The following is a 25961-nucleotide window of genomic DNA, read 5'->3' as shown; positions in this document are numbered from 1 at the left end:
TTCTTCCTCTGCTCTGGACACCTGGTATGAAGTGCCAGCATACCATGGGTGCCAGCATACCATGGGTGCCCTCTGACCTACTCTTATTTGACTTCTCCATGCATCCTTCCCTCAGTCTCTTGTCCTCAGTGTGTCTACTCAAGACTGTTCTAAGCTGGGCTTGTCAGGTCTGGTCAGCAGTCTCCAGGGCCTGCTGTGTCATCCTTTACCCTCTGTACATCAGGTGAGCAATAACAGCCGTCCTCACACAGCCGACACTGCATCTCCTCTATCCCCCTTGTGAAATAATCTGCTTGCATTTCACCTTCAGTGGTTCAAATACCGCCCTGTGTTCATTCTGGTGTTTGTGTGTCTGTGAATTAGGAGGATGTCCTTTCAGAATAATTGTAATCACTACTGCAAGCAGCCTATCTACTAGTAATAGCTAAAACAGGAAGATTATATGTAAATCATATGTAAAAATGAGCACAGGTGTGGGAACTATTAATTAAAGATAACAGTAAAGGAAGTAAGAATGGAAAGCCGGTAGGCACAGCGAGCCAGGAGGATGCATATTTCTTCAGCATTGGTAGCTTTGAAATACTGTAAACACCTGCTTCAGAAGGGCAGCTGGCCCCGAAAAGAGACTTAAGTCAGAAAACAGAGGTAGAAATAAAAACAACTATATAACAACTGTGATTGTTCAGAGAACTAATAAAGAATCAGATATAAGTTGAGACAGGAATTTAGCAATAAATAAAAATACTTGGTAGTCAGATTTTTTTTTTAGACTCTCAACTTATTCTAGCATGGAGGAAGTAAGGTTTGTTGTTGTTTGGTTTTTGTCCCTCTAGGCATTAGACTTAGGGTCTTATGTGTGCTAAGACAGCACCCTACCACTTAGCCATCTCGTCCTGGTAATTACATTTTTTTTCAAACTTACGGGTTTTATTTATTTACTTACAGTCCAGGTCCTTTATTTCTTTCCATACATTAGGCCGTGAGTTTGTACGGAATGGGCTCCAGCAGCTCAGGCTCCTCCCCCTTAGTCCTCACAAAGTGCTTCTCTGGGTGGCACAGGCTGGAGCTTCAGCTGGACCCAGGTGCCCTTCTCCTTGGCTTCCTCCTCCTTCTGGTCGTTCTCCTTCACACGCTTCAGGAAGCGGTTCCTGCTCTTAGAGTGCTTGATGTGGTCAACGTGCACATTGATGCTCTTGGCAAGAATCTTGCCCTTAACCTGCTGGTTCACAATGATGCCCACAGTGTGCTGGGTGACGTTGTAGACTCTTCCAGTTTTGCTGTGGTAATTACGGGGCATCCCTTTTTGAACAGTGCCCATTCCCTTGGTGTCTACAGTATCACCCTTTCTGTAGATTCACATGTATGTGGCCAAAGGAACAGCTCTATGTTCCCTAAAAGGCCTGGAGAACATACAGCGAGCGTCCCTGCCCTTTGTGTTTGTCATTTTGGTGAGTTACTGAAGATGGCTGCTGTGGCTGAAAGGAAGCTTAAGGGGTTTAAATAAAACTAATAAGGAATAGATTGAGAAACTGAGGATCAAAAAAAAATGATCTCAAGAAGAGATATTTTTCACTCTGTTAGTTTTTGCTTCATTATCATAGCCCCTTTGTTTTGGTTAATATTAGTTGACTTATTTGTCACAAAGAAACAAGGACTAATGCTGGGGCAGCAGCGATACCTTCTCCAAGGGGTTTCAGTGAGGGAGCTGGGGTTGTGTAGCTCAGTGGGTAGATACATTGAGGGGAGGAGAGATTGCTTAGCGGATGGTGCCTCACAACCACCTGCAACTCCAGTTCCTGGGGATCCAATGATCTCTTCAGCCTCTGAGAGGCCTTGTATACAGACACGGTGCATATAAGCTCACACAGGCACACATGAATACACATAACAAAAAGACAAAAAGGTCTTCTACATATGCATGTTGAAGAAACAGACAGTCAGATAGAGACAGGTTGTTGCTGCTTCTGATGGTTGTCTCCTTTGGTGAATCTGTTCCTTTGGAAACAGCACCATTTATTCTATTTTGGTAGCTGAATCCTTGGCTAAAAATATGCCTGATGGGCTGGTGAGTTTCGAAAGAGCCTTTAATGACTGCACCCAGTAGGGAGAGTGATCGATCAGCCATTGGCAGTGGCCCTTCCTTGTTAGAAATGCCCCAGTGAAAATGAATGCGAGGGCTGCGGTAAAGGCAGAAAAGCACAGGAATGTGGTCGTGGAGTGGTTTGCCAGAACACGTGACCTCACAGATGAAGCAACTAGTTTATGCAGCAGTTTTCTGCTGCTCACTTTGAGTTGGAGGCTACTGCCTCTTAACAGTAGATGTCTGGTGCTGCCTTTTATTCCAAAGGCATGGCAGAAATGTCATGATTTGCAAGTGTTTCTTTAAGAACAGATGTTTTTGGTTTTTTTCTTGAAATTGAAACCATTTTTAACAGCAAACAATTTTTAGAATGTCTCCCTCTATAAAAAGACAGACTATCCAGCAGCAATTAATTAGAAAATCACCCCAATAAGAAAATTTAAAAATTCAGTGTTTCCTGTTTTTTTTTTTTTTATGATTGTAAGACCTCTTTAAGTTTGCTTTTATCAATCTCATGCTAAAGATAAAGGAGGACTTCCTTAACATCTGTGGCATGTGGCCCAGCCAGTTGCTGTAAGTTACTGCAACTGCATGGATGTTACTGTGTTCAAATGTTGCCCGTGGAGACATTGGCTGGACTAAGGAAGATGAGATTTTGTGCTTGTAAAGGTATTTTTTCCCAAACCTTGGTTTCCTTTACAGTATAACAAGGGCTAAAACAAAAAAAAAAAGGCCAGATTTGAATGATTAAAAATTTTTTTTCCTATTACGTCATACCATATCTCACTTGCAGAATTATCCATACCTTTTTGATTGTGTAGCCTTCTGATTTTCAATAATATACTCCAATATTTTAAATGTGCTTCTTGTCCTGTGTAGATGGAAACATTTAAATGTGTTGTCTTAGTCCAGTAAGGCTGTTAGAATACTATGAAGTGTGTGTGGGGGGGGGGCGTATAACAGAAACCCGCCCCTCATCTCCAGGACTAAGGTGAGTGAGTATCCACAGGAAGCAGCCGCAGCTCTGCCTTCCTCTTGGCACTGATCCCATGTGTTGGGGTCTGAACTAGCTCTCCGTTGGCTTCACTTGCTAACATCATTACTTCGGAGGTTAGGGTTTCAACACACACACACACACACACACACACAGACATTTTTTGTAACATTTAGACAATAGTGTTTATATGTCTTTTTTTCCCTCTCACATCTGTGTGTGTCTTCAGCTTGAATTTCCTAGTACTTCCTGGTTATCCGCCCATAGTCAACACATGAGGTTTCATTTAAACTGACCAATTATCTTCTTTCATAGTAATGCTTCCCCATAACCTTGCTATTATGCATTTTGCCTTTTTTTCCACGATATATATATTCAGTTAGAGATCAGGTTAAAATATTTGGTTCTTCTTGCCTTATCCTTTAGAAATTGGTACGCCTGCCCCAGACATCTATATAAAATGTGAGTGATTGCTTTTACTAGTTTGAACCATATGGGATTCTCATTTTTGTGGTCAGATGACCAAAAAACTACCAACTTTATGTGGTTCAATAAAGTCATTTGGTATCATAAAATATTAGGTTTTACTGTTTTACTGTTATATGCCAGTGATGAAAACCAGGCCTTAACGGGCAAGTGAGGGGATGCACAGGAGTCAGGGCCCCAGTGAAGGCTGGTCTGGGATTGATTCCTGCTTTTTCTGCTACCAGCATTGTGGCCTCGGCAAGTCACTTAACTTTGCCATGTTTCAGCATCCTCACCGCTATTCAGCAGACCTCAAATGTCATCCCTGTTCTGGACCTATTCCTGTCGCATTTCCTATCTGGAAGAAAACATTGTCCTCAGACTTCTCTCCCCAGGAGGACATCCCAGCACCTGCCCCCCCCTCTTCCCTCACCCAAGTCTTGTTGAAGATCTGGTGGTGCTGAGCTTATGGCAACACTTTTTTAAAAAACTAGGCTGTATCTTTTAAAAGATTAAGTTAGGCTTTTCCATCTCTTGGCTTCTCTTTGTCGAAACCACAGGCTGGATGCAAGTAAGTCATATCTCATGGTAGTCTCTCTTGACTCCATGATTTTTCTAGAGACTTCTGAACCTTTTCCAGCTTGGCTGCAGTGTATGTCCAGGGCAGCTTCAGGATCCAGTGTGGCTAGGGCACTGGGGTGCAGATGTGGGGTGCAGATGTGGGGTGCAGACACGGGGTGAATGTGTACAACATGAGCACTGCATTGGAGTATACACTAAACAGATGCTGCCCCAAATGACTTTTACATTTAAAAATTTGAACTAAAAGTCTATCTTGTCAAAGTATCCCCAAAGTTGGTGTGCGGTTACTACACCCTGACTCAAAGTGGGGAGCACATGGCTGTCTCCAGCAATGTTCAAAATAGACTCCTCTTGCAGGAGTCAGAAGCCTGGCTGCTTTAAAGGAAGTGGATGGGATGCTGTGAGCTTAGAGGTTCCTCCCACCACCGCTAGCTGCCTACCCAGCCTTCCTAGGCCCTGCTTTTCTTTGTACTAGCTGTTTTGTCAAACATTGTGAAGCTTGGCAACAGTGTTTATGAAACACCTAGCATAGTGCGGAGGTGGAGAAGGGGCACAGGAAATGCCCAGCAGTCATCAGTAGAAAGTGGACTATTTATAGCTTGCCTCTGCCTTGTCCACACTTCAGAACAATTTCTTCTTTAAGTTCCAGACCTGTGGGCTATCAGTGGTCAGATTCTGGTACCAGCATCTACTCTGTGTGCCAACTGGGCAGGAAATGGCATCACACAACTAACTCAATATAGTAAAGAGCTGGAGAGGCAAATAGAGGAGCTCCTCATATGAATTCAGCTTGCATCACACCCACAAGTCTCAGGTCCAGTTAAAGCCTTTTCTCATTCCTCCAACTCTGTCCTCATAACGTCAGAATTTATAATGCAATAATTCTTTTATTTTATGTTACTGCTTATTCACACTGAGCTTGTAAACACATGGGCCCTGTCTCCCCAAACAGTTGGGAGTACTGTTGACAACAGCAACTCTGCTTGCTCTTGTACTCTGCAAGGAATCTGGCACAATGGCACTCACAAGTGCCCCTGTGTGGGACTCACAAGTGGTTCCGTGTGGCACTCAGACAGGTGCAATTTGACTAGCTCTCCTGTATTCTGGATTTTTCTGCTGCCCATGCACCCTGAAGGCTGTTCTGGTAGCTGGCCTTGTGCCTGCTATCCTAAGGCAGTGTCCCAGATCCACCTATACAATGTTGTCATCACTGTGGACACAGTGTTTCAGGAGCTGTCTAGATATGTGCAGAATTATAATGCCAAGAGATTCTATGTAGTTCCTGCATAGAACAGCAATCAAATTTCAGCATGGATTAACTGAACATCTGCCTAGTGACTATGATTGTGTACAGTGTAAGTAACAAAACAATAGCAGGAAAAATTTAAACCCATCTACTTAGTTCTATTAGCTACAAAGTGTTATGGGGAATACATGAGTAGGTTAAGTGGGCTTCAGAGTGTAGCCAGGTAGTAAAATTTGACTTAATCTTTGAGAAGGATTCAGTCTCTTTTGGTTGGATGCAGACTATTGCAGGTGCCCACCATGCTACATAACAGACTGTCAACGTGTATGAGGACACCGAGTGTATATAGTGTTTGGCTTGGATAAGATTAGGCTAGGATAAGATATAGAAAGATTTTCATGCAATTTCTATTTTAAAAGATTATTTATATATCAGTATAAATATCTTATATTTCTTATATTTTGCTTCAAGCTTTAGAAAAACTGTTTCCATACCAAAAATGGAAGCTCAGCAACTAATCAAAATCCAAGTTAAATCTCATAATATTTTCAAGGGAAATCCCATATTTGAAAATATGCATTTATTCTCTAACACAGGCTAATTTTGTTAGTATGTTGTATACTTAAATACAATTAGACTTACAGTTTCAGACATGATATTGAGTATATAAGCAGACACAGAGGTAAAGTATACAACATGAGGGCACAGACTTTTCTGGAAAGCCTTTCATTTAACAAGAAAGCATAGGCTATGAAGTATGGGAGTTGAGAATTTCCTTAAGCCAATTTGATTACACAGCTTTCAAGTTATTTTTGGAGACAATGGCTACTCCCCAAACTTAATTCTTCCATAGTCTTTATACCAAGTTTAATGACTAATAGTCTCAGATCACAACCTGTCATCCATAAAGATATTTATCATTCATTAGTAAAGCAGGCATCAAGTATTCTGTAGAGGAATTGTAATTCAAAACATGACTGTTCTGGACCTTCTAGGTCTGTGTGATGCAGCTGGAACACAAACATGCCTTTAGTCCAGGAGAGAGAGAGAGACAAACGGATTTGAGTTCAATGCCTACCTCGTATAGAGTAAGTTTCAAATAAAGAAAAGGTCTAGGCGTGGTGGTACACACACTTAATCCCAAACAATTAAGGTAAAGTTAGTTTGTAGAAGGAAGCACCCATGTTTGAAACTGATGTCTAATTGAGTGGCAGAAAAAGTGACAAATCAGAGAAAGATTTGACAGAATAGGATATGCACAACTCTCACAAGAAGAGAGAGGAAAGGGAAGCTACTTAAGGGGCAATGGGGAGAGTGAGAGCGAGAGCGAGAAGGCAGTGTTACTGGGTGAGTTTTATAGAGAGAGGGTGAATGAAAGAACAAGGTAGACGCAGGTGAAGATAGGACAAGCCAGAGAATGGGAATGAGCTAGAAGATTGGAAAAGAATGCTGGAGTTAGTTTGAGGTCAAGCTGAGCAATTAGAGGCCGAGAGAAAAGCTGGACTGAGTAAGTCAGCTGGGAGAGGAGTTTGAGCCAGAACATCTGAGCTGTACCAGCCAGCTATGAGCTCAGAGCTCAGAAAGACCAAGAAAGGGTGAGCTTATTAAGCAGTGCGTCTCAGGGCTAAGGTTAGATTGTTTGGAGGCTAGAAGCTTCCGGGATTAAGCCTAGGTTAGCAGGCAGAGGCCAACTGAAACTGGTAAATAAAAGTTCCTTTTACAATATTCCACGCAACCTGCTTCGTAGGCTTGATGCACTTCATGTATATTTTCTTTTCTTTTTTTTGAATGCAGGGTCCCTGTAGCCTTGAACTCAGCAGTTCTGCTGCACTAGCCTCCGAAGTGCTATGATTAGAGGCATTAGCCACCATGCCTGTCCATTTTCTTTTAGGTATTCCAACTATGTGTTAACAGCTTTGCTTGTGGTAGGGTTTGTTTTATCCTTTAGTAAACAATATGCCACCAGAAACCCTTCTAAACCCATGTTTAGAGATACAGAGAAAGACATTACTAAAAAATGCTGCAAGTTAACACTTCAGAGAACTCTTTTTTTTGTTGTTCTTACAACTGTTTTAAAACTATTTTTAGCTACCCCACATGTTTTGGATATATGTAATTTCAACAAATAAAAATGATTTCTAACTATTGATTGTTTGCCTTGAAGCGAAAAGTACTTAATTGTCATACGCATCACACGATGTCAACTTATTTCAAAGTCAATTATAGATCTTGTCAAACTAAGTTAAGTGTCTCATCCACCTCTCACCAGATGAGAGACATTGAGGTTTTCTAATTTCTCCTCTCTCTCATCTGATGAAAGGCGGATTAAAAACTCAACCTAAGTATAAATTACTCCCATCCTTGGTTTTTATAATACCAACACATTTGCTCATGCACCCACTTCTAGGGCAGATCTCCTGGAACCCAAACACTCTGCTTATTGATGCCATCTCAATGAATTTCAACGTTTTGGTAATATTAATATTTGAGCATTAAAAGTTAAGAAACGTGGCCTGGCGAGATGTCCCAGTGGGCAAAGACACTTGCTGCCAACCCATCAGCTCAACCTTAGTTTGATCCCCTGAACCCACATGACAGCAGAGAAACAACTCTCACACACTGTTCTGTAGCCTTCACAGGTGCTGTAACACACACACATGGCACATCCCCCAGGAAAGTAAATAGATACCTGCCATTTTACTTTAAAGCATCGCGTCTGTGTCTTCTGTTGACGTCTCTCCTGTGTGTCTCTCTCAGAAGATGGATACTTTCTACCAGAATTACGAGGCTTTAACTTATATTTCTCAAAGGTGGCTTTGCTTGCCTAGGTTCTTATGCTCCTTTCCTAAGGAAAACTGGGATGCATTTTTCAGGAGCTGTAAGACATTCCTGTGAAGTCATCTGTTCCTAAGACCCTCAGCGCAGACGGGGATAAGCTTTTCACACTGTCCTCTACCCAGCAGCGTGGCAGAGTGCAGATAATTCTTTGATAACTGTAAATGCTCCTGTGTCCTTTACTCAGTCCCGTTCTCATTTCCCCGCACATTGTTCTCAACATCCTGCTCACGGACCCTCCAGGAGGCACATCTGATCTTGTTCCAGAAGACTCCAGGCAGCTGCTCACAACCACAGGGTGTTTGAGGCAGGGAGGCGCTTAAGTCACTCTCTTAGGACTCTTCCCGTCAACTTAACTCACAAAAGCGGTCATCTATTTGTTTCCCACTACCCCACAAGGGCAGGGGCATTGTATTTCACGGAATAGGACTTATTTGAAGAGTTTTACATATGTGCAAGACAGCACCCATTTCCCAAAGGATGACATCGCAGTATTTTTAAAGCCACAACTATTTTGGGCAGAAATTCAAAACTGCACCTGCTAGATCTTATGTGAGTTTAACTTACATGTGTGAATGCTTGGGGTTTTTGTTGTTTTGTTTTTTTAGTCATCTTCAGAATGTTTCATCTAGACTTAAAATTGTGCAATCAGAGAAGAACTTTCCCGTAGAAGGCTTTGATTTTGTAGCTTGGGAGAAATGAAAAGTCTCTACGGCCAATGATTGCGGGTTCCTGAGTTTAGGATGGAGGGATCACCATTTCTTAGTGTCTGTGGACTTCTGCTTGCCTAGTGATTATATGTGTTAGGCTCCGTGTTAAGAGTGGCTACATATACACTCACTAAATCCTCAACGTGTTTCAAAAGCTAGTTAGGGGAGGTGCCTCTAGCCCCTCCCCCTTCCCGGGGATGAGGAGGGGAGGAAAGAGGGGAAAGGGAGGCATAGGGTCGGATTGGGAGGAGAGGAGGGAGGGGGCTGGGATCAGGCTGTAATGTGATTAAATAAGTAAATGAAAAAGTGCTAGGTGAAGTGATATGCTAGCTAGGTTGTGGATTCCTTACACAACTCTTTAATAAAAAAGTTTAAGGGCATTTTGGAGAAATGGCTAATTATAGAGCCAGTACAAAGGAAAACTCAAGCTAAACATAACCATTTTATAATCTGCAAAAGGAAACATTAAAAAAAAAAAACCACAAAAAGGATGGGCATTTAAAATGGGAGCTAAACTAAAAGCTCAACTGAAAGGGTTTCTACTGCTGAAACCTGATGAATAATATAGTTTTGAGTTATAGCTTAAGAATAAAATGAATATTCATGAGTGTTACTATATTAGAAAAGGGGATTGAATACATACATAAGCAGGAGAGATTAACCTTCATTACAGGATAATCCCAAATTACACATGTTAGTACTCCCATCTTCAGAAAGAAGAAATTAACCACCCTGGGGTGGGAGTGGGCTAGACTTAAAGATTTTATTTTCAAGGAGCAGGGTAAGGCAATGAAAAATTAGTAACTTTACAAAAGAAAAATGGGTAAACATGATCTTAACCAAACAGAGAAGTTAAGGTCACTAGTGATGTGTATCCATAGTGTGATGTGATCATCTTTATGATATTCTTCCCCCTAAATCTATAATGACGTATTTTTAGGTAGGTTTTCCTGGACTCCAGGTCAGTGTCATTCTTAAAACGTAGCTGAGCGTGACCTTAAACTACTGACTCTCCTGCTCCCAGCTTGCAAATGTTGGGATCACAAGTGTGCGCCACCATGCTCTTCTGTTGCCATTCTAATCCCAAGAAAAATGAGGATGAGACATTCTACCTGATAAATGGCCTGTATTCCGTAGGTCTGTCAAGTTCATGAAAAAAAATAAGGAAGGCCTAATGTTATTGATAACAAGATACCAAGGAGATAGGACAGCAAAGTGCAGTGAGGCACATTCGCTTGGATTCTAGGACAGAAATAGGACATTGGTAGAAACATTGGTGAAAGATAAGCCTAGAGTTCGATTAATAGAACTGCTCTGAGGTCCACTCTGTAGTTTTTACTCATGTAGGTTGGTAACATGTTATGCTTATAGTGGAATAAACATGGCTAGGAGCTTTGTGGAAATCGGCACTCTTTAAAGTTGTCCTACAAGTACAAAATTATTCTAAAAAGAAAGTTCTTAAATAAATGAATTAATAAAAAGTAATATAGGCTAGGTCTCAAACTCACTCTGTAGCACAGGCTGGCCCTTGAATTCATGGGACTTCATCCTTCTGAGAGCTGGGCGTAAGCCATCGCTGTGCCTGGTTTTCCCAGACACTGCTGGATTTAGGACCTGAACTTGGCTTATTTATACTGTGCAGCATGTACATCCTTACAACCGTGAAGGACCTCTGAGGCCAGGGCTCTGCCAGTCTCAATTCCCACTTTCTCAACCAATGGGGGGCGCTTACCTGTAAGGGAAAAAAAAAAAAAAAAGAAGGTAAGTGATAGAAACCCCTTCCACAGCTCATCTCTCATACAAGCTGGAACACTTCTCTTTAGTGCTGGGCCTTATTCAGGAAGGTAAAGTAGTGTCAAAATAGCCTGGAAATCAGAAAGAAAGGTGCACACTCCCTGGTCTTCCACTGGTGCACTGTATCCTTAGACAACTTGTTTAAATTTTTTTCCAACATAACATTTTTCTTGATTCTTTGGGAATTTCACACCATGCTCCCCAACAACACTTGCTCCCCAGCCTTTGCATGTTGCATCCCTCATTCTGTGATCTTCCTCCCTCCAAAAAACTAACAAAATAGAAAAAAAAAGTCTAATTTGTATTATGTATTTACTCCCTGGGGCAGGATCAAACTCTTTGTGCCAGCTCCTTAAATAGATCTGAGTCCTGACCCCCCTCCCCCCCGCCCCGCACCGGAAGTCATCAGCCATGGAGCATACCCTTTAAGAGTTTTCTTCAGTGGCTTCCTGTTAAGAGGATTTGGGGCAGGATGGGTACGGTTTTCACAGAAGCCTTTCACGTTCTTCTTTCCATCTGTGCAGTCTGCAGGTATCAATCAATATCATTGCAAAAGTAGCTTCGGCGCTTTTTGAAGTCAGCAAGAGCACAGAAAATGGGTGTCCACATGGCGGCGGCATGGTGCACGGACATTAGCATGGCTTCAGGCAGCGGCACTGGCCATGGACATCCTCATGGCCTTCGGTGCCAACAAGGGCCGCAATGGCAACAGTCCCCGCTCCAGTAGGACCGCGTACACAGACATGGCCCTTGGTGGTGCCACAAACCCAGACATCACCAAGGCCTCAGGTGGCAATGCAGGCCACAAAACTTGCTGGTTTTGAATTCCTTTCTCTGTGGAATGGAGATAACTAGTTGTTTTAATACACCCGAGTATTAAGAGATAATGCAGGTGTTTGGAGCGATGTCTGATGCAGCGGGTGCCTGGCATGGTAAACGGGAATACTAGCTTATTTCTGCTCAGATTGAGCTCTTGTCTCCCAGGCTCATCTGTATCTCAAAATTTTCCTCTTGCTTCCTGTCTCTAGAAATATGTCCAGCTGGGGAGGAACAACCAAAGCCCGCCCCTTGATTCTGCCTTTCTTATCATCTTCCCGGCGCTCTTTTTTCTTTTGTGTTTTCTTCTTATTTTATTTTATTTTTTTAAACAGCCATGTGTTCTAGCAGAGTAGGACATCGCTATTTGCTAAGCTGGCTCCTGCTCAGTAGAGGTCTGAGTCAGGGTGCTTAGAGGCTTCTCTCACCGCGGTCACTGGAGAGATCGCAAAGTGGACGCCTGATCTTACCTCGCATCCTTAGGCTTCCTGGTGGCCCTTTGTGTCCTAGGCCTTTTGTATCATTTGTGGCTCTTCATGCAACTGTCAGTTCAGTTCACGGACATAAGCCCTGAGTCAGGCAAGCCAGAAAGCCATTCTTCCCTTGGAGTCGGCCTTCATTAGCTCTGTTGATCAGAGAAGAACCCTTAACTGATCTGCATCTTGACTAGTCAGTTAAAGGTGGCGTTTCAGCCTCTGTGTGATGTATTTTCTAACACCTCAGATCTGTCCTCATGAGTCCCTGCTCTCTCATAAATCCTGCCACGGCACTATCCTGGTTCTCTCTTACCTAGAGTCCCAAGTCTTGCGACTGTTTTGTTCTCATACTAAGCTGGGTTTTTTGTTTTGTTTTGTTTTTGTTTTTGTTTTTGTTTTGAATCGCTCCAGGGATCCTCTGGTTGGAGCGGGAAACCTATAGATCCCTTTTCTGCATAATGTTTCTAAAGACATTGAACCAAATACATAGAATGGTACTGAAGTGCAGCTGTGGAAATACTTCTGAAAACTACGGTACACCAACAAATGCTTTTGTTGTTGTTGCTTTAGTTTTGTGGGTTTTTTGTTTTTGTTTTGTTTTGTTTTAGACAAGAGACTTAGTCCAGAATGGCCTGGAATTCACAATGTAGCTCAGCCTAGTCTCAAACCCACTGCAGTCTTAATCTCCTAAGAGCTGGGGTTACAGGCTTAGGTCATGATGACTGGCTAACATGTGATCAGCTGATTTTATTTTTGTTACTGTTATTTGTTTGCTTTTGAGACAGGATCTTGCTAGTAACCCAGCTGGCCTCCAGTGTTCTTTCAACCTCCACCCGCAAACGCTGGGGTTAAAGGTGTTAGCATCATGCCTTGTTTGCTTTCTCTTTGAAATTAATACACTAAGTGATAAGATCCAGTGATAATCCTAATAACCTCTAAAATTTTAAGCAGTAATTAGGGGAAGTGTACTCTCAGGACATACTTAAGAACTGCGAAGTGACTTATTCTGGTGATGACAGGCATTGCTAATACTCTGGGGTGCCGTTTCTGTATTTATAATTGAATTACTGGGGGGAAATTTAGTCAGTGAACACGAGGTTGTAATTTTCCTCACATTTAAGTTCTCTGACCTTGTGACTTCTACCCACAAAGCTATTAGTCAGTCCAAGGACTCCACTGCAGTGTCCCTGCCTATAGCATGGGGCTGTCACCTCTGCCAGTGCTTAACATCGCCAAGCATGTCCCCAGGACTCAGCCCGGAGGCCCCAGATCATCCCCAGCAGGCCCTCAGGCAGTCATCCCACATTTCTTTCTTTTAGGGTTTCTCATCCTCTGTCTATTCGATGACATGTTATGGCCCTTTTCAATACACCGTCCACAATGCTTCTGGAAAGGCCATTCGGAGACGCTCCTGTGCTCTAAACCTGCGCGGGACCTCTCCTAATGCATGCAGGGATGACCCTTGCAGGCTGTGAGAGGCCCTTCCCCAGGCAACTCCCTCAGCTCCTGCCGCCGCCCTCTCTGAGTCCTCCACTCTGCTGATGCAGCTTTGACAATATACGCACAGGCGCACCCTCCTTCCTCCGTGTCTTTTGATTTTCATACCCAGAATCTCTACACAGGCCTCTTACACCTTAGCTTTGTCTTCTGCTAATTCTTACTCGTCTCCCAAGACTAGACCAAGGGACCTCCTCCTAGGAACGTTTTTAATGCTTCATATGTAGCTGACTCTCCCTCCTCTCCCTCCCCATTTTCATACTTGAACCTAACATATGCTTCTAGTGAGCGTCAGGTTACACTGCATTATCATTATAAAGTTATATATTTTTCTTTTCCACTAAAGCATAAAGCTCTTGATGAAAAGCATGTAAAATAAATACATACATAAATACACACAAATAATATGTAAATAAACATGTATTTTCAACTCCTAAATGATAAATACTCAGATAAACTCATTATTTCCAAGAAATACTTGGTTACATATTTAATATGACCAAGAAATTACTAATATGTGACTAATACAAATTAATTCATTTTAGAGGATGAGAGCAAATTAATGTCTTTCATTATAAATTGAGGGCAACATTTTAGCATTGCTGTGGAACATAATTGGACTTTTTTTTTTTAAACTGGAGAAACCAGGTCAAGGAGCTGCTGTAACGCAGGAAGATTGAAACTGCATACATGTAAAAATGGTGCGCAGGCTTGAATAGGCCGTGACAGTTTGATGTACTGTTTTAGCTGGGTTATTATTTTGCGTGTGATCGCTATTTTTTCTGAGTTGATAAATGTTTACCTGAGATGAGGTTATATTTACAGAAACTCTTAGGGAAATGGGCAAATGTTCTGGCATATCTGTGAGTTCTTACTCACATGAATTCAGAGATTAGAAGATTAGGCTTGGTGATAGACATTTGTATCCAGCACTGGACAAGATTACAAGTTCATTCCAGCCTAACAAGACTTTGACTAAATAACATTTTAAAATAAAATAAAAATAAAATCATTGTCTAGCGAATGGAAAATAACCTTACAGTGGGTTTTTAGACATGGCTACTACTACCTCATGTGATATATGATAAAAACTAGAAAAAGACATCCCTTCCTCAAAACATTCCACTACTGTCTCTAGAAGCTTCCTTAGTAGACTGATCTAATTAAAGCAATGCACATCTTTGCAATCTTCTGGGAAACTTCACTGATACATATGCAAAATATGGTACCTTAGAAGTGGCAATTTTGTATAATGCACAGCCTGGTCATCCTACCCATGAGTTCTATTTTGCATCTCTCCTTGCATGTGCTTTTATGAACAATTAGTTATTTTTTGAAAGATAATAAAGGTTTGTAGACTAAAAAAAAAAAAAAAAAAAAAAAAAAAAAAGTAAAGGCCTGGAGCAGCTGGCTTTCAACACATCCTTGTGTAGCCTCCAGCACTCGGAAGCATCAAGCCTATTAGCTGTGTCTCCCAGGGGATCAGGGTGGGGGTGGGGGTGCAGGTGGGGGGCAGGAGTATTTTACAGAGGCACTCCATGGCCCATTGTGCAACTCTGGGGCAGATTTCCAAGTACGCAGTTTAGAAGCACATCAAACAACAAAAGTTGTAGCCAGCGTTTGATCTTTGCCGCATCTCATACTTCCTTGATCTAGAATTCCGAATCCCTGTTTGTGTGTAATTCCCAGGACTGATGCCAAACACAGGATGCCAGTGTTTGTTTTTTTATCGAGCATAAAGTTTGGGGTCCAAAACAACCTGGATATATTTTGTTCCCCTCATATTTCCCTCTAAGTTTGATCTCCGACATGGGTTGGGTGAGACCAATGAATACAGGGAGATGAGAGCAGTTTGCTCCAGGCATATTCTGGTTTGTAACATCTCAAGGTTAGGGGAAAGCACAGATTTCAGAGAGCTGGGACCGATGAATGGAGCAAATACTGGTTGTGGGTGAACTTGTTTGCTTAGGGGCTGCTTTGGCAGTGGGTAGAGTTCCCAGGGAACAGCCGGAAGGGAAGGAGACTGTGGGATGAAGGGCAGGTGGAAAGATGCCTGGCCCAGCAAGAGACTCCCACTGAGTGAACGCTGGTGATCATGCAGGCTGTGTTTTCAATGGTGACCAGGGTTAGTAAAGATCTGAATAAATCATTCTGGGACGGATTGGCCCCAGAGCTCTGCTGGAAGTTTCCATCAGGGCAGAGACCTGCTGGGCACCCAGGTGCAGAGGAGATCTGGAGACACAACAGCTGGCAGGCTGGACTCAAAACTAGGCTTGGCTCAGGAACTAGCCTTAGATGGATGGGGGCTTCTTTTGTAGCGATTACCGCAGCTGCTGAGCATTGGATTCTAAATGTGGGCGGGATCTAAAGGGCTGTTGCCTTTGTAGGGCTGCCAGAGAGAGATGCTAAATACACACAAAGTAAAGTAGGTTGAACTGAATGCTTTGGTGGGGTTTAAGAATAGGAAATCCTGAAAAACTTTAACATAAGACACCGCTTCCTTTCCTGAGATGAGACTACTCTAAGAAGGTGATCTTTAAAAATGAAAAAAATTTCTGATTTGAAGAAAACATGTCCATTTTAAATACACAAAATATAGAATGTGTCAAAGCAAAAGAAAATGGATGTTTAAACGTCTTTTATTTTAAAATATTTTTCTTTACCAAAGAGTTGCATATCTATCTATCTATCTATCTATCTATCTATCTATCTATCTATAATCTATCTATAATCTATCTGTGATCTCCTTCATCCAAATCCCTCTTGTGTTAGAATCCAACACAACCACAACCTGTTCAATGTCCACACAAAGTCAAGCCCATCAAAATTGTAGCCTCGATGGGGCAGTGGTCTCCAGTCCCTATGCCTCACTGAAGAGCTATTGGCAGCTGATAGCTCTTGCGAGAAGGAGATAGTTTTTTTGGTTTTTTTGCAGGTGTTCCTACTGGTAGGTTTCCTGTGACCCAGTGGAGAATCCCACGCCCATGCACACATGGGCAGCACTAATTTGAGTGGGTTACACTGCCCCCAAAGGGCATGAAGTTGGTAAAGGACATTTTTGCTAGTGTACAGCGGAAGTTGGAGAGAGAAAGGGGACAGGAAGGTATGTTCATGATCATATTTCACAATATACATGTATGAAACACTCAGGAATAAGGAAACATTTAGTTAATATTTTTAACATAACCACAGTATGTTGACACATTATTATTAATTATAGATTTTCCTACAGTTTCCCTTTTCTGTTCTGATGAACAACCAACCTAGGTTGCTATATTGAATTTAGGTTTCATACGTCTTCAGTGTTTTCTAGTTTGTGATGATTTCTCCGTCTTTCACAGTCTTTTATGATGCTACTGCTTTTAAGATGAGTGGCAGGATATTTAGTAAGGTGTTTCCAACTTCGAGTCTGTCGGCTTTTGCTTCAGAACGGACTGAGGCTGTTGATTTGGGGAGACTACCACAGAAGTGGATTTCTCATCTCACTGTGAAGGTTCATACTGTTCACACAGCTAGTTGTTGGTGGTTTAATTTTGAACGCATGGCTCTCTTGGTATGTGCCAGCAAAGTCAGTATTTTCCTCTTTCCGTGATTGTCCCTTGGAAGCAACTCTTTCAGTTTAGTTGGGTTTTCAAAAGGAGGGGAACTGAGTTCATCTCTTGGAGGGAGATGTATCAAGGATGTTTGGCACGCATGAATTGAATGTTTACTACAGCCCAGAGAGGACACTTGTGGCCGGGCACATGCTAATCCAGGGCTCTGCTGCAGCATCATATCCCCTAGCGTGGGCATGTGTTAAAGTGCCAAACTGGTAAATCTAGAAGGAGATATTTTTGAGCTTGCGCCCCTGTCTTATTTCTCTTAAAACTTTCGTCCACTGGTGACATTTTTCAGTAGTTTTTTTTTTCTTGAAACAATTATTATTGTGGTATTATAATAGTAATTTAAAATTTCCCCTATTCATTTACCTTTAGTAATTGCATTTTTATGTAGGAATTTTTTTCCTTTTTCTATATTACTCACTAATTATTTATGGTAATGTAGACTCTTACATGTTTATGTTTTGGATTGCATCTAGCACTATGTTTACTTATTACATTAATCAAATTGTCTCACCTTTGTCTATTAAGTGTATGTTTTTGAGAAGCTGAGGAAGATAATTATAGGCAGAGAACACAATGTCAGTTCTAATCTGTAAGGGAGGAAGCTAGTGGGACGAGAGAATGCAGGTTAAGCTCAGCTATTAATGGCAGAGGATGAAGGGAAGAAAGTGGAAGTAACAAACTCAGGCCAGGAGGTCAGTGAGGCCAGCACTTCAGAGAGAGAAGGTAGCAAACAGCCAAGCTGGCAGCCAACTCACACACAGAAACAGAATCGCTGGGCCATTAGAGGAAGACTGTCTGTGTCTCGGTTAAGATTCTGCAAAATAACCTGCAATGTGAGGAACTAATTAGAACGTTCTTCCTTGCCTCTTGGATCGTTCTCCTTCCTGCAGGGCGTAGTTCCAGCTTCAGTTGTGATAGCGACCAGATTCTTGGTAGTTTGGGGGTACAGTTGCTTCACACTTTAAAGGCTTAATCTCAGCAGAGACAGCTCTCTCCGGTGCTGCAGGGGAAAACATTTGTTTCTGCACACGCATTTGCTGTAAGTTCACTGAGGGGCACTGGAGCGCCACTTGCCTCCACACCTGAAGAAAACTCGTGTGTCCTGCTGTGAAGACTTCTTACGTCAGTAGGATGCTCTTGGACTGGCTTACAGTGGGAGCCTGGGCAAGGCTTTTCTCTGTGTTTCCTTCAGCGCTGTTAAACCTACAGGCTGTTGTGAAATGGATAGAATGGTTGATCAGTAAACCCAAAAGCACCTAGCACCCTGACTTATCACAGAAGCACAGTAATGCTGTGGGGATTACCCCCAAACCCAGAGTTTTCTTTTGTTTTTGTTTTGTTTTGTTTTGTTTTGTTTGAGACAGGGTTTCACTGTGTAGACTTGGCTGTCCTAGACTCACTTTATAGACCAGGCTGGCCTCAAACTCACAGCCATCTGCCTGCCTCTGCTTTCTGAGTGCTGGGATTAAAGGCATGCACCACCATGCCTGGCTGAGAAACAGAGTTCTTAAGGGAGTCTCTAGGCTGCTCTCTGTCCATGGACCACCAATATCCGAGCATCTACATTAGGTGATCCGTGTCTTCCCTTTGGAATGTTTTGGGCATGCAGACTTGATGCTGAAGATACGCAGTAAGATTCTCCTCTGTGCCAGTGTTGTATGGCTTATGCTCGTTAGAAAGACAAATAAGATGTCCTGGGCACCAGTGAGTTTATATCACTATAGGGGATTCAAATCTGTATAGGTAATTAAGATTTAGTGACTTAAACCAAAATAATATGGGGACAATGTGAAGGAAACGAGTGAACTCTACCAGGCTTGGGGAAAACTTTAGCAAGAAGATGACATTTGGGTAAAGGTCTTACCCCAAGCAAGGATTTGCAAGGGCCAGGACAAGGCACATATGTGCTGTGAGTGTCTGTGTGTGTTTTGGGAAGTGAGGGCAGACTAGTGGTGAGATTCCAGGTAGGGAGAACAGCACATGCACAGGGAAGCATGGACAAATGTGACTAAATTCATTTGTGCTTCAGCGGTAAGATGAACAAATGGCTGCTGGGATCAGGCAGCTGTAGAGGCCATGGCTGAAGAAATGGTGTCAGCCCATGTTCAGAGCCTAAGACTTTATCTTGCTGAATTTGGAAGTCACACAATCAGGGCTGTGCTTCAGAAAATCACATCCCCATTAGTTTGAAAGATTAGTCAGTAATAAGAGAAGCAAAATAGATGAGCAATTTGTAAGTTAAGTTATGTAAGTCATGAGAGAAAAGACAAGGGTGGGGCTGTGGCTGTGGCATGGAAAGAAGAAAGTCAGTATTTCAGTATTTGGTGGCGTAGGGGAAGAGGTCAGGATACAACAAAGATAGACTTGAGAGGTGTAGTGCGATCAGATTGGTGGGTGGAGCGTTTTCTATGAGACGTAGATGCGATAATACATATGTGTTAGTTCAATATTAGGAGCAGAGTTATTTGGGACACTGGAGCTACAGAAACAAAGCAAACAAACAGACAGACAGACAGACAACTTGCTTCCCTCTGTTATAGAACTTGCTGCTTTAGTGAGTAGACAGATGAAAACAACTAGTGGACTCTGACTGCTAACAGGCGGCTTGCACACTGGCACGGGGAGGCGGGTGGAGTGGAAAACAAGAGGGGAGAAGCCACTTGATTGAAAAAGTGAATTGTCTGCTTCCTAAGGAGGCAAGAGGGCTGCGAGAATCCCATAGAGAGGTCACATAGTCACCTAGAGAAGTACAGGAAAGATTGCAAAGTTCCCCTTCTGAGTCAGCTTGTGAGCAGGGTGAGGGGAAGCCATTGCCTCTCTTGCTATCCTCATATCTCTAGTCTGAGTGATAGCAGAAAAAAATACAGAAGCAGAGAGTGAAGGGAACTTGCCTTTTCATAGGATGGGGATGCAGAGACAATGAATCGAGATTATCCTCTGTAAAATCTGAGCTAGAAAGGGGCCTGTGAGCAAGAAGAGGCTGGATTCTGGAAGGAATAAGTTGACACGGAGATTTGAATGCGTTCCTATCTCTCCCATCACCGAAACCAGAGCTGTTAGGAAGTCTGATTGCACAGGGAGCCATGGATGCTGCTGATGTGTTTGTAGCTACAACAGCAGTTTCCCTCTGCGGTCCCATCTACTGAAAAGGACACAGAACTAAGGGAAGTGAGGACTCGTGCACTCTTTGTCTAATGTAAAGATATATTCTCTCTCTCTCTCTCTCTCTCTCTCTCTCTCTCTCTCTCTCTCTCTCTCTCTCTCACTGGAGGTATTTTCCAAGCTTTTGCAAAGTATTGATTTAGGTCATATTCTCTTCCACTTCAGCACCACCCGTTTCATATCCCTGTTCTCTCCCCATTCCCAGCAAACTGTAGCTATTCCAAAGGAAAGGAGATAAGACTTTCAATCCACACAGTATGAGCAGGGGCCTCTTTGATTCATGTCCCACAGCTGGTAAGATGACCCCGCTTTTCTAGACCTTGTTGACAGTGAACAGAAAGTCATGGCAGCCGCATCGGGGCCCTGCGCAGAACACTCTGGCTTTATCTCTTGTTGCTTGGTAGATTCAGGTTACCTAACACGCTTTAACTTTGCAACCTTCAGGCACTTACCTCATAAAGTTAATGACAGAGTTATAAAGATCAGGGATCAGTCAGTTGACAAGTGATCTAAATTTTAGACCAACTGTATACACATGAGGAAGTTAGCATTCAGTCTAACGTGTATGTCCAAGTTAGCACAAGGGCAGAAGTAGGCTCACACACAAGGACATCCTCCCTGTCTGACTTGGGTCTGCTCCAGATGTGGCCACCATACCACATTCCCTAATTGCTTCCGGAATTGCTCTTATCTTTCTCCTGATTTTGTAAGCTCCACATTGGCAGGAACTGGGTCTAACTGAGTCATCGCTAGACAGGAAGCTGTCCATCTGTTGAGTTCTTTATAGGAGGCTAGAGAGATTCTCTAGACAGAGTTTTCCTAGGCTCAGGGGCATTTCTATGCTACCTCTTCATGGTGTAACCTAGCTCTCTCTTCCCCTGTCCATCTTCTATGCTTCCTCATGAAGAGCTGCCTGCTCAGGCTCCATGCTGCCCTCACTGCCTACTCTGTTCTTCCTGATTTCAATGCTCTGATGCCTGATTGACAGATATCATTATTTTCCTAGCTGGCAAGCCCTCCTTTTCTGAGAAAGTGGAACCTGAATGACATCCAGTGCTGTGGATCTTCAAGGCTAATTCTTTATGGAGCAATTAATTGTCAGACTGCACTGACAGCCCCCGGTGGGTGATGGTGACTATGTGCCTATGGGGAGGCTGTGGCCCTCACAGGTGTTCTCTGATGTCAGTGCAAAGTGTTCAGAAACTTACTGTGAGGGCAAGACAATCTGTCCCCAAAGCTAAGCCTTCATGTTTTATTCGTGTGTGTGTGTGTGTGTGTGTGTGTGTGTGTGTGTGTGTGAGAGAGAGAGAGAGAGAGAGAGAGAGAGAGAGAGAGAGAGAGAGAGAGAGGACAATTAAAGAAAAAAGAGTCCATGAATCTGAAAGAGAAGAAAGGGTCTGGGAGTATATTGGAGACTTTGGTAGGAGAGAAAGAAAGGGGAACAGCGTACTTATATTATGATCCTAACATTTTAAAAGTAATTTTAAAAATTAGTGTCTTCAATTACATTCCTGTTTGCAGTAGCACTTGTGCAGTCTATGGTACTGTTTGGAAAACATGTCCTTTAATTAAGAAGTTGGGAAATGCTTAGTATGTTGTTTACCAGCAAATAAGAAACTCATGAGAGCAATCTGGAAGACTGTGGCAGGAGTAAGAGTGTAACTTGTACTTGCTATGCTCAAAAGTATTTTGGTTATGTCCTTTATTTGTTTAAAGACTAGTAATTCTAAACAAAGTAAAAATGCTATAATTAATCTCAATGTGAACAGAAATATTGTTCTGTGCTTCTGAAATCTTCTCTTGTGCCTATCTCTATTTCTAAGTAAACATGCAGACTTAATGATTTGAAACTGTGAACATTTCCATCACATACCTTAACTCAGAGAAATAAAAATAAGTATTTGTCTTTAAAAAAAAAAAAAGTCAAGCCCTCTACACTGTAGAATGTTGATTTTAACTGCATTGCATATTTTATCTCTTGCTGTGTTTTCTAACCAGAAAGTGAGAACGTTCTCTCTATATTTGGATTAGAAAATGCTGTGCTTGTGTGTGCATGAGTGTGTGCATGCATGTGCCTGTGCGTGCATGTGTGCGTGCATGAGTGTGTGCATGTGTGCATGCGTATGTGTGTGTGTGTGTGTGTGTGTGTGTGTGTGTGTGTGTGTGTGTGTGTTGGAGGCTGGCAGTGGAAAGTAGTCATCCAATCAGTAAAACACAATTTTTCATATGTTTAGACTGGCGAATGTGTTAATTATTAAATTCAAGGTGTTACAATCTCAGGCTTGTGCCCTAGGGGCAAGATCGCAGCACAGATGGCAAGACACTGAGTGGAAAGAAGCACCAGGGCACGCCTTACAAACCAGCCTGACTGTTCTCTTCCTGAATGAGTTCTTGAATGTGGCCAGCATGGTAGTCGGGCACAAAGGCATCAAACAGCTGTCTGTGGGAGACTGCGCTGACTCAGACCATGAACTACAGAAGATATTTTAGATTACTCCGGGGAATGGAGGTCCCATTCTCCTGGGAAAACTCTGCTGAATAAAGGTGCTGAGATACATCTTCAGACACTGCATCTGAGAATGTCTTCCCTTCCTAAGTCATCAAAACAACAGAGCCTACAAAGCACAGATCAGTGTCCTCAGGTTGTCACCTAGAGCTTATATCAGATTTAATGCATGCAGACACTTGAAGTGGGGGTTAAGAGTGTGAAGGGCTGGGGAGGTGGCTAGAGAACACATTGCTCTTCAAGAGGACCAGGTTCAGTTCCCAGAACCCACATGGTGGCTCACAATCCACAGCTCTAGATCCAGGGGATCCGACGCTTCCTTCTGGTGTCCATGAGCACCAGGCATACACATGGTGCACATATGTAGACAAAACACTCATGTACACAAAATAAATCTAAAACATTTAAAAGAAAAGGAATATGAAGTGGTTGAAAGCATTTATGTTCATGGAATTTTAAAATTTGTTTCTTTGTTTTGTCAAATTTTAAGATAACTTTAAGGAGCTAAGTTCATGAATATAACAGATATTGTTTGGTTTGAAAAACAAAATCAGATCTTTCCTCACCTGAAATTAAAGTGAATACATTTTTCTCTTTTTTAATAGAAAGTTGATCATTGATTATAATATCTATTTGCAAATTTTATTGTGTTTTTAAACATAAATGTATTGCCATTGATTGCATTTTTATAATTTTACTTTTCCCACCAGAGGCTTTGTCTTTACTGTCCTGCTCATGACACTGTTAGTTCTGTCTGGCTTCATCCCTCTGGTCTATAGGACAGTGTGAGAATGAAATCCCAGCCAGCTCAGTGAGGTATGCACTGGGGCCATTTTTTAATTTCCTTTTTAGTCCAACCAAACTATTTAGATACCTGATTCCTTCCTACTTTTCTTGCATTGTTCCATTGCTAAGAACAGTCAAGCCCACCTACACCCCCACAAATCTGTAATCTGGGCCACCTTAAGTGCCTTGGGAAACAGGGGACTCAGTGCTCCATTTTTAGGAACTTTTAGAACCCGTATCCGTTACCCTCCAATTTCCTTCCATCCATCCCACCAAGTATCTGCAAACTCATATTTAATATTCTTGTAGAAATGAAGCAGTCTATTGATTGCTTTTCTCTGGGCAAGAAGTAGATGTTTCCCCATTAATACTTAGTGTCCAGAACTGACCATCATCTGTTAGAGTAAGGCAGGGGTATCTTTTCATTTTATCTTGCTATTCATTCTTAAAGACAGTGTCACTTTATTTACTTTTCCATTAATTTATTCATTACATCTTTAAAAAATAATTTATTTAAATTACATCTCAGTTGTTATCCCCTCACTTATATCCTCCCATTCCTCCCTCCTTCCCTCCTTTACCCTAGGTCTGTGACCAGAGGGAATCTCCTCCGCCACGATATGGTCACAGCCTATCAAGTCTCATCCTGGTAGCCTGCTTATCCTTTTTTTTTTTTTTTTATCACACTGCCTTCCCTCCTCTCCTTCCAGTCCCATCCTCACATCCCCTCCCCATGTTTCACCCTTCCCTTTTCCTCAGAGAAAAGAGGAACCCCCCAACCCCCTTCACCTTGGCTATCAACCTTCCCTGGCATATCAAGTCATAGCAAGTCTAAGTGCACCCTCTCCCACTGAGGCCAGACAAGGCAGCCCAGCTAGAGGAAAGGAGACCTAAAGACGACATAGTCAGAGACAGCCCCACTCAATTGTTAGGGGACCCACATGATAACCAAGCTGCACATCTAGGTCCAGCCCATGCATGCTCTTTGGTTCGTGGTTCAGTCTCTGTGAGCCCATGGGCTCACATTAGTTGACTCTGTAGGTCTTCTTGTGATATCTTTCACTCCTCTGGATCCCTTAATCCTTCCTTCTCATCTTCTGCAAAACTCCCTGAACTCCGCCTATTGCATGGCTGTGAGTGTCTGCATCTGTTTCCATCAGCTGGTGTATGAAGCCTCTCAGAAGACAGTTATGCTAGGCCCACTTAACTGTCTGCAAGCATAGCAGAATATGATTAATAGTGTGAGGGATTCGTTATCTCCCATGGGGCGGGTTTCGAGTTGGGCCAGTCATTGGCTGGCCATTCCCTCGATCTTTGTCCCATCTTTATCCTTGCACATCTTGTAGGCAGGACAAATTTTGAGTCAAAGATTTTGTGGGTGCTTTGGTATCCTCCTCCCTCCACTAGGACTCCTGCCTGGCTGAGCTCCGTGTCTCCCGATGCTAGGAGTCTCAGTTGGGTCACCTCCATAGGCTCCAGGGAGCCTCCCCCTACCCCAGATCTCTGGCTTGTCCCAGAGATGCCCCCCACTGATTTCAGTTCTTCCTCCCAGCCCTGTCTTCACCCTCTCTCCCACCAAGGTTCCGCCCTTCATCTACTTCCTATGTCTATTTTATTTCCCCTTCCGAGTGAGATTCAAGCATCCTCCCTTGGACCTTCCTTGTTACTTAGCTTCTTTAGGTCTGTTGATTTAAGCATGGTTATCCTGTACTTCATGGCTAATATCCACTTATAAGTGATGAGTATATACCATGTGTGTCTTTCTGTGTCTGCATTGCCTCACTCAGGATATTTTCCAGTTCCATTCCTTTGCCTGCAAATTTCATGATTTCCTTGTTTTTACTGGCTGGGTAGTATTCCTTTGTGTAAATGTACCACAGTTTCTTTATCCATTCTTTGGCTGAACGACATCTAGGTTGTTTCCAGTTTCTGGCTATTATGAATAAAGATGCTATGAACATAGTTGAGCAAGTGTCCTTGTTGTATGGTGGAGCATCTTTTGGATATATGCATAGGAATGATATAGTTGTGTCTTGAGGTAGAACTAAGTGTGGTCGCAGTGCAAATGGACTTGGCAGGAAAAGAATCTGGGAGCTCCTGTTGACTGGGAAAGCACCCTGAGGGTTGGTGAGCTCAAGGAAGCACTGGCTGCTGGGAGCTTACTCAGCGGGAGGGCATTTCCTAGTTGAGGAAGCTCTCCCAGAGGAAATGACTTTAAAACTGAGGGAGGAGAGAGGCAGAAAGGCAGGGCAGTAGGAGGAAAGCATGCCCAGCCAAAGGCCTTGTTGTGAAATGGAAAATGAATGGAAAGCACTCTGACCAAAGATCAGACTGAAAGGAAGAAGACAGAGGTAAAGAGGTAGGTGGTATCCTGACTGTAGGCTGATCATCCAGTGTGTGTGTATGT

The 25961-nt window shown here is 42.7% G+C and overlaps 1 protein-coding gene and 1 pseudogene across 3 annotated transcripts in view; one reads left to right on the top strand and one right to left on the bottom strand.

The window, feature by feature from the left end:
• AKAP6 (A-kinase anchoring protein 6) overlaps positions 1–25961 on the top strand; it is a 450197-nt gene that overhangs the window by 26858 nt on the left and 397378 nt on the right. The window lies entirely within an intron of this gene.
• LOC311603047 (large ribosomal subunit protein eL21-like) lies at positions 530–1676 on the bottom strand (annotated as a pseudogene). Its single transcript has one exon. The product of its transcript is annotated as a large ribosomal subunit protein eL21-like (transcript).

Source organism: Acomys minous (assembly GCF_964271855.1).
Source record: "Acomys minous genome assembly, chromosome: 8".
Lineage (NCBI taxonomy): Eukaryota > Metazoa > Chordata > Mammalia > Rodentia > Muridae > Acomys > Acomys minous.
This window is presented reverse-complemented; position numbering and strand designations above follow the sequence as displayed.